Genomic DNA, 8,610 nt, shown 5'->3' with positions numbered 1-8,610 from the left:
GCTTGAGCCAGTGTCATAAAGCAGGAAAGGAATACAAGGCCTACAGATGGGAAAGGAAGAAATAAATCGGCCTTTATTTGCAGAAGACATGGCCGTCTATATAGAAAATTATGCTGAGTGACGAAAGCTAGTCTCAAAAGGTCACATATTGTATGAGTCCGTTTATATAATTCTCTCAAAACTAACAACATTAGAGGGATGAATAACAGACTAGTAGTTGCCAGGGTGTAGAGATCATGGAGAAGGAGGGAGACGGCTGAGACCGTAAGCGGACGGGGTGGAGGCGCTTGGGTTAGCAGGGTGCCCTTTGCCCTGCCCTGGCTGCTTGGCTCCGCTGGCTGGGCGCTGCCCTGTGCCCGGAAAGGTTGCGGGCTGATTCCTGAGCAGGGCACGCCCCAGGCTGCGGAATGGATCCCTGGGGGGGCAGGCGCGCAGGAAGCAGCCCATTGATGTTTTGCTCTCACATTGATGTTTCTCCTTTACTCTCTCTCTAAAAATCAATTTTTTAAAAAATCTTTAAAAAAGAATATTCTTTCTCTTGATTGTGGCCGCGGTTACATAAATTGACACATGTGATAAATGACATAAAACCTCACACTCACACACACACAGTACCAATGTCCATTTCCTGGCTGCAGTGTTGTGCTATCGCATATTGGGGGGAGACTACATGAAGAGTGCTGGGACTTCCCTTTATTACTTTTGCAGCTTCCCATGAAATTACAGTTATTTCAAAATAAACTGTAAAAAGGCCACAAACTAAAAGAAAATATTTGCTATTAATGAGTGTCAAATAATTGTTATATTACATTTATGAAGAACATAAAAATTAATAAGAAAAATGTGCAAAGGATGAAAGAAAATTCCTAGAGGAGGAAAGATGCTAGTAATCATCATTAATCCACCACTATTCGCCGTGCTATACTCTGTTTCTTCTACATTTGGAATATTTCATTGATAAAATGTGAATTTTCCCCAAGTTATAAATGGAAAACTAGACAGGTAGATCTGTCCATGTAGTTACTATGTGAATTCATTTCACTCAATTTTATAAAATATTCAGATTTAATAACAACTACTTCAATCACAAATGTTTCGAAATACTAAAAGTCAGTATGTAACACTATTTCTAAACTCCTAGTATACTAGTCAGGATCTCCTGTTTTCTAACTAGTCAAAAATACTATGAAATGAAATAAGAACACCTTATTTAATTTGTGGCTCAAGTTGTGTGTGTGGACTGTGGAGTAAGTGTCGAGAAATGGGTCGCACAGGAATGCTTGGTGGGGTAGGAGGGGATGTCGTTTACAGAGCTAAACAAAACTACAATTAAGCAGGATATACAGAGTTTAGTAAATCAGACTGACAGGGATTCTTTTTTATTATTACCAATTTCAGGTAGTCGTTTTTAAGCAACAATGCCATGATTTCTGCCTCAGTTCCACTAAATTACCATGTATGTCTAGTTCTGACCTGAATGAAAGTAAACCTTCTCCTAAGGTGTCAAAGTTATTTTCTATTATAACCAGATATCTCTCAGAGCTCAAGATTAATAAGAAAATAAATCTCAGATCAAACCAAAAGGAAAGAAACATACCATTGAACAAACTTAATCAATTTGATTTTTAGTCTAGCTTCCCAGCACACCTGAGATGAATACATATTTTCTGTAGCAGTATATATTCCCAGGAAGAAAGCATGCCCTGAAAATAAAGGTTTGGTGTGTTCAGTGGCAAAATTATCCTCAGGAACCTATGTCAGCAAAATAATCTCGGAACTGTCCAGGCCCTACCCAGCTTCCTGACATGGGGGTGGAGTGGGGGTCCAATTCAGAATGGTACTAGGGTCATAGAGTGAAAATCTCTTTGTTCCTGTAACAGATTTTTCAGTGTGGTAGTTTTGGTTTGAGTATTATGCATTCAAGAAATAATCTTAGAAGATTAAGTCATTAGAAGGATGGAAGCATAAGAAAAAGGTAGCATCATTTGGGAAAATTATAATGTTTGTATTTTATGTTTTCATAAAATTTGTTTTAAAATTTATACATGTTGAATAAACTGATTTCAGCTTAATATAGATTTATTTACAAAATGCAAGAAATGAATTTCTGGCAACATTTTTGAAAAATTGATTTTCCAATATATTTTTAGATTTCTGGGGAAATTCTTCATTCCAGGCTGTACCTACCATAAATGAAATATATCTATATTATAGCATTTTGAATTTAACTGCTATGAATTTCAAACTAACGGCCCTTTATCATCCATTACTTTGTAATTTATCATTTGTTCAAAAAGCTAAGTTGGAAAATCTGGTTATCAAATATGCTTGGAAAATATAAACTAACTTCAAAGGACCAATAGAAATCTTTCCCTCTTTCCACTTAAATATCAAAAACTTGAATAAATCCAATCACTCCTTTTTTTCATAAAAACTATTAATGAATATAAGTAAGGATGATATTTAGGTGAAAGAATAATTTCAGGGTAATTAAGTAATGTCCTACATTTAAGGTTACTAAGATGTTTCCTGTTTATTTGGGTTTTTTTGCACACCTTTTCCACCATATACAAAAACAATATTTCAAAGCATGTTGCTCAGATTAATAATCCACATGAATCAGTACTATTAGACGATTAAGAAGGTACCGATGTACATAATAACCTTTACGACAAATGAATAATTTTATTTTTTATTTTATTCTAAGCATATTGAAGCCAGCATACTTTCCACATGCACATGTTCCTTTTCACAATGCAAGTATGATATGCATGTTGTTATTTAGTTTTTCACCTTGGATTTATATGTTTACTCAAACAATCTTTAAAATTCTATTTGTTTAGGGTACAAAGAAACACTATTATTTACTGCAACCTTAACCATTAAAGCCAAAGCACTGCAAAAGCAGCTAAGGAAAACAAATGGATGTGATATTCCCGGACAACAGCAAAGCACTAAATGAATTTCATAGCTGTAGCAAAACTTTTTTTAAAAGAAGAAAAACATATTTATATCAAGGTTTGTCATCATAATCAAATATAGCATTATTATACTGAATATTGACTTTATACATCATGCAAGACTTTGCTACTGCTGAAATGTATTATTAAAAGTAGAGTGACAGGTATGACAAAATCTATTGCTTGTGTGCTTTCAACCACATTGTCTCATCACAGTCTGAGAGAAAAATGTGTCACATGGGATAAAGAATAAAAAGAACAACTCCAGCGGTTATTATCTTGTCACTTCCTATTCACCCAGACTTGCTCTATAGTCATTTTTTTAAGTGAATGAAAAACTAGAATACATTACAAGCTCTATCATGTTTCTTGCTAAAATCTCTCTCTCAATTTTTTCCATGCTTAAGTGTTCACTTCCAAGTCCCTGGCCTCAAATTAATTGTAAATGGATGATGCTTTTAATTAGTTCTATCTTGGAATACTCCTCTGAGGTTTATAGTCACAGTGGGCAATATCCCTATTTGGACATCTCAAGAGCTTCTTAATTTCAACATATCTAAAACTGAACCAAAGTTCATCAGTCCTCAAGAACTTCCAGCTTTACCCTCTAAACATTTTCTTATTCATTTATCTTTATCTACATTGTGAACACCCCACTCCAATCTATTATTAAGTGTCATCAAACTCTACTGTCACCAACAGCTTTTTCACTGGTCCCCCCAATCCATTCTTGGCCCTCTGCAAGCCATTCTTCACTCAACAGCCAGAAACATTATTTTTAGGACCAAAAATGACCTTGGAGTAAAGTGAGTGGTCAAATACATCTTGTACTACTTTCAAATAAGATGATATATGAATAGAGGAGCTGACAAAATATAGAACACCGGTGATGCTGACAAGATTCAGCGGAGTGGTAGAGATGGAAGCCGGAGTGGGGAGAGATGGAGCAGATGAGAGAGAAGGAAGTAGAGATCCTGTATGAAAACCCTGATTTTAAGGGGTTTATGGGCTGAAGCAGAAAAAGAAGGTAGCAGTAATATTGAAATATTAAATCAAGGGAGGAATTTCGTAGGATGTGAAGTAATAGAAAATATTTATATGCTGGTGGATCCATCATGCCCCAATAGGACAGAGCCAGGAAGGAGGGAAAAAGGCAGGCTTCTGGTTTTTAGAGGGAAAAATGAGATAAAAGCTTTGGCTCAGAGAACATTCCTTCATTCCAAACTCTGGCCCTCTCGTTAAAATTGTGGTTAAAAAAATATGGGGCGATTAATAACTGGAATAATGACTTCCTGCTCCCCTCTCTCCCTCGGCCCGGGGAGAACTCGAACTGAAAGGCAGGAGAGAAGCTCCTTAGAGGATTCGGCCAGGTCGGGGGCTACTGCCACCTGCCCCTTCCTCTGTCACCTGAGTGCAGTGCTACCCAACTGCGTTGAAGCTTACTGACTATAGAAATAGCATGTTAAAGTTAGAGAGGATTAGTGCCAGTCTAATGCAGTTTTCAGTGACCAAATTTCCTTAGATTTCTGAGTAAGGAATTGTACTGTGTGTGTGTGTGTGTGTGTGTGTGTGTGTGTGTTTAAATATATCTTTATTGATTTCAGAGAGAGGAAGGGAAAAGGAGAGAGAGAGACAGAAATATCAATGATGAGAGAGTCACTGATCGGCTGCCTCCTGCACGCCTCCCACTGGGGATCGAGGCCGCAACCCGGGCATGTGCCCTGACCGGGAATCAAACCCCAATTGCCTGGATCCTAGGTCGATGCTCAACCGCTGAGCCACACCAGCCGGGTAGGAGTTATACTCTTAACAGCCACAAGTTTCTGACATAAAATTATACCAGATGTGAAAGTAGAAGCAGTAGTGCCACGTAGCCAGCCACCAAGGGTGGATGAAAAGATGAAAAATGAAATTGTAATAATGTAATAATGAAACCAGGGTTAAAGCTTCTCTACTTATAAAACTGCGACTTCCATAGGTTTTTTTAATTAAATTTATTGGGGTGGCACTGGTTAATAAGATTATATAGGTTTCAAGTGTACAGTTCTACACTATATCATATGTATTCTTTAAAATTCCAAGCTTGCCCGGCCGGGCATGGCACAGAAGTTGAGCATTGACCTAGGATCCAGGAGATTGAGGTTCGATTCCCAGTTAGGGCACATGCCCATGTTTCAGGGTTGATTTCCCAGCAGGGGGCGTGCAGGAGGCAGCCGATCAATGACTCTCTCACATCACTGATATTTCTATCTCTCTCTCTCTCTCTCTCTCCTTTCCTCTCTCTGAAATCAATAAAAATATATTTTAAAAATAAATAAATATAAATAAATAAATATGAATAAATATAAATAAATAAATAAATAAATAAATAGTTCAGGCTTTGGAGTGAAACTGAGGTCAAAACCCATATAGATCCCACCACTTACACAACCAGGGTAACTTCGAGCAATCAATGATCTGGAAAAGTCAGGTTTCTCTGAACAAAACAAACAAACTTTTTAAAAAATTTTACATTGACATTTTTATTAACATCAACTTTTTAAAACTATTATTACTTTTTAAAATAGCACAAAAAATGTTTCAAGAAAGCAGTCGCACAATCTGATGACAGTTAAACCATGCCAGACACAATTGTCTTTTAAAAAACACACAATTTTTTTTTAAGAAAAATAAAAGGAAAAAGAAAAAAGGTAGGAAAAGAGGAAAGGAATTAGATTTGGGGTTAAAACTCACTAGATTAGATAGGTGAGGCTTGTTAGAAAGGATATAGGTATCTGCTGCTTTTTGAGAGTTCATCTTACACCACTCGCTTTTATGAAAGACCTACATTAGTACCTGGTTTTGATAACCAAAAGAAATCCCAAGAGGATTTTCACTTTTGTGGGAAAAAGGCAAAACGCAAAAATAGCATTAAGCGTCTGTTTTGCTTCAAGCTCGAGCCCGCATAAGAGGCAGAGCGCAGCGAGCAGGGCAGCGAGGGCGGCCCCGCCAGGCCCCTTCCCCGGGCCGCTCAGCACCCGGCATGGAGCCGCCCGGCTGGGCCGCCTCGCCTCTGTGAGCATCTGCGCTTTATCTCCATTTGTTTTGTGCAGCCGTTAGCAAGATGTGTCCTGAGGTGTCAGAAAAGCCTAAAAAAGCTCATAAGCATGTTATGCTTAGCATAAAACTGGGCGTAATGAGGTGTATTTGGTATAATTTGATAGTTTACTTTTTGTATCTGGAAGGCTCAGAGGTTTTTTTCCCACATAAATTAACAGTAATTGCTTTACACCATTTTGGCTTGTGCAAGGTTTCATAGGGAACCTGTATATGGTTGGAACTAAGAGTTGCACTCATAGACTTGTAGTCTTTGTGTGCTTTTTAACCAGTTACCATGATACACAAGCCATGGAGCCATTTCCACTGACTTTTCACACACGCAAAACAAACCAGGAGAAGCCAGTGTTGACACAGCCACAAAGAGGTTTGATAGTTGGCCTGTCAGACATCTAAGACCATTTTTAGTAGAATAACACATTCAGAAAGGCCCAGCTAAAACCCTTTCATTTCTGTTGTCTCACCTATTTGCATTTCAGGATTCTCAAAAGTCATTTTTAAAAAAAGAAGAAAAATGTATATCAGTTTCTCTTTTTTTTAATGTGGCTACAAGAAAGAAAAGAAAAAACCTTGTTATAGTTTGATTCAGAAAGAAAAAGCTAAAACCTCTTCTGTTAACCAGTTACTCTGATATTTCTGTTTTACCCTAACCGTTGTATCCTCTGTATAAGGTGTGGCTCTTGTAAGAAGTCGACTAAAGTTAGTCCTTTGTTATGTAATATTAGGAATACAAGAAATTAGATGAATCGGTGAAATACTATGTAATTCATATATTAGGAATATGAATGAATATGAACCTTTGATGGACAAATGTGCAAGTAAATCAATTTTGTGCCCCCAAATTGCTATTTTTTATCAGTTATGACGTTAAAACCAATCCATCAGAACTCAGCATGGATTTTTATTATGTCAGGCTTGAAGTTTGTCATCTTCCTTCACACTTTACTGCATTGTCAGTAGGAAGTAGAGTATTTTTTTTAGCTTCTGGGAAAAGGCAGCATTCTACACAGAAATAATTGTTGACACACTTCTTTAAAAATAATGAGCAGCTTATTGCCAGTAAGACAAGAAAATTACCATTGCAGACAGTCACCACTTGTAACTCTAATTGCAGGCATTCTAAAGTGTCTGTCTAGAAAAATTATCTCTAGGCTGTTTAAGGGCTGCGTTGAGATATACAGATCACATATTGACAAAACTTTTTCTAGGAAACTAGTCAATTATAGATAAATACAGCTTGATCAACAGTTCAAACTAAAAATTTGCTACATTAACTTTAAAGACTGTAAGTATGTTTTGTTCCATTACCTATACTTAATGTTTGTCTTAAAGCAGCTCAGACATCTGTCTGGCAGAACTTAACTCAGTGCCTCATTCCAGAAATAACTGTCAAATTTAATGAATGAATGACTCAATGGATAAATTAGCAAAGAGTTAAGTAACTAATTGAAACATTTATAGAGTCAAAAATAGCTGCTCTGTAAGACTGATGAAGAACTTTTTCCTGACTTTTGTGTCGTCTCTCACTCTGTCGTTGCCTAGGCTTGGTATTTCTTCCTCTCAGGGACCGTAGCGTGCTGTGACTACTTTCTGATTCATTGAACTTTGTCATAACTATTGATATTTTGTGTCCGCTACCAGACTCTAACCTACCTTAGGACCAACGTCTGTATTCCTAACAACCAAGCACACATCTAATATCTAGCATTTTGCCACACAATATGCACTAAACTGTCTGAATGAGTTAATAATAGGCGCATCTGGAATGGATGGTGAGGTTGGTACAGAGAGACTGGGGGGGCCAAGGAAGGCTCCTCAGGATGTGAGAGCTCATCTTAAAGATGAAGAGACACTCACAAGCAGAGAGGGCAAGAGACATAGTTTAGGCAAAGGGAATATGCAAAAACAGAACAATTGGGACCTGGAAATTATTCAGTAGTCAATAATTCAGTATACCTAAACACCAAATGCACGAGGAAACGGAACTTAGGAAGACCTCAAAGTCAGTGCTGGTGGCGCCCTGGTCAGTTCCCCTCTACTTTTCTGGTGCTCCATTGTTAGGGGTCACATTATGCCTCCCCAAAAAAGGTCTGTTGAAGTCCTAACACCTGGTATCTGTGAGTATGACCTTAATGGAAATAAGGTTTTTACAGATGTAATCAAGTTAAGATGAGGCCGTTAGGATGGGCTTAAAATGACTGGCATCCTTGTAAGAGGAAGGAAATCTGGACACAGACGCGCAGGGAGAACGTCGTCTGGCAACAGAGACTCTACACAGGGAAAGACAGCCCACTGCCTCACCCCCAAACAATGGGAGCGCCTCGTTTCCAGGTACCAAATTGTGTTCCAGTTATGTTTTAATAAATAAAAAACAACCCCAAATTTAGAGATGTAAACAACCATTCCATTATGCTCGTGGAAGTTAGATGTACTCCAGAATAAAGTCACTTATGAAATCCAGGCAGACCCTGATTGTTAAGAACCATATCCATGTGCTCCCACAGAGCGACTGGGTGTCCTTATCAGAGACAGGCTGCTAGGCTGGGAGGTCCAG

Source organism: Miniopterus schreibersii, assembly GCF_964146895.1.
Source record: "Miniopterus schreibersii genome assembly, chromosome: 3".
Taxonomy (NCBI): Eukaryota; Metazoa; Chordata; class Mammalia; order Chiroptera; family Miniopteridae; genus Miniopterus; species Miniopterus schreibersii.
Note: the sequence above shows the minus strand (reverse complement) of the source record.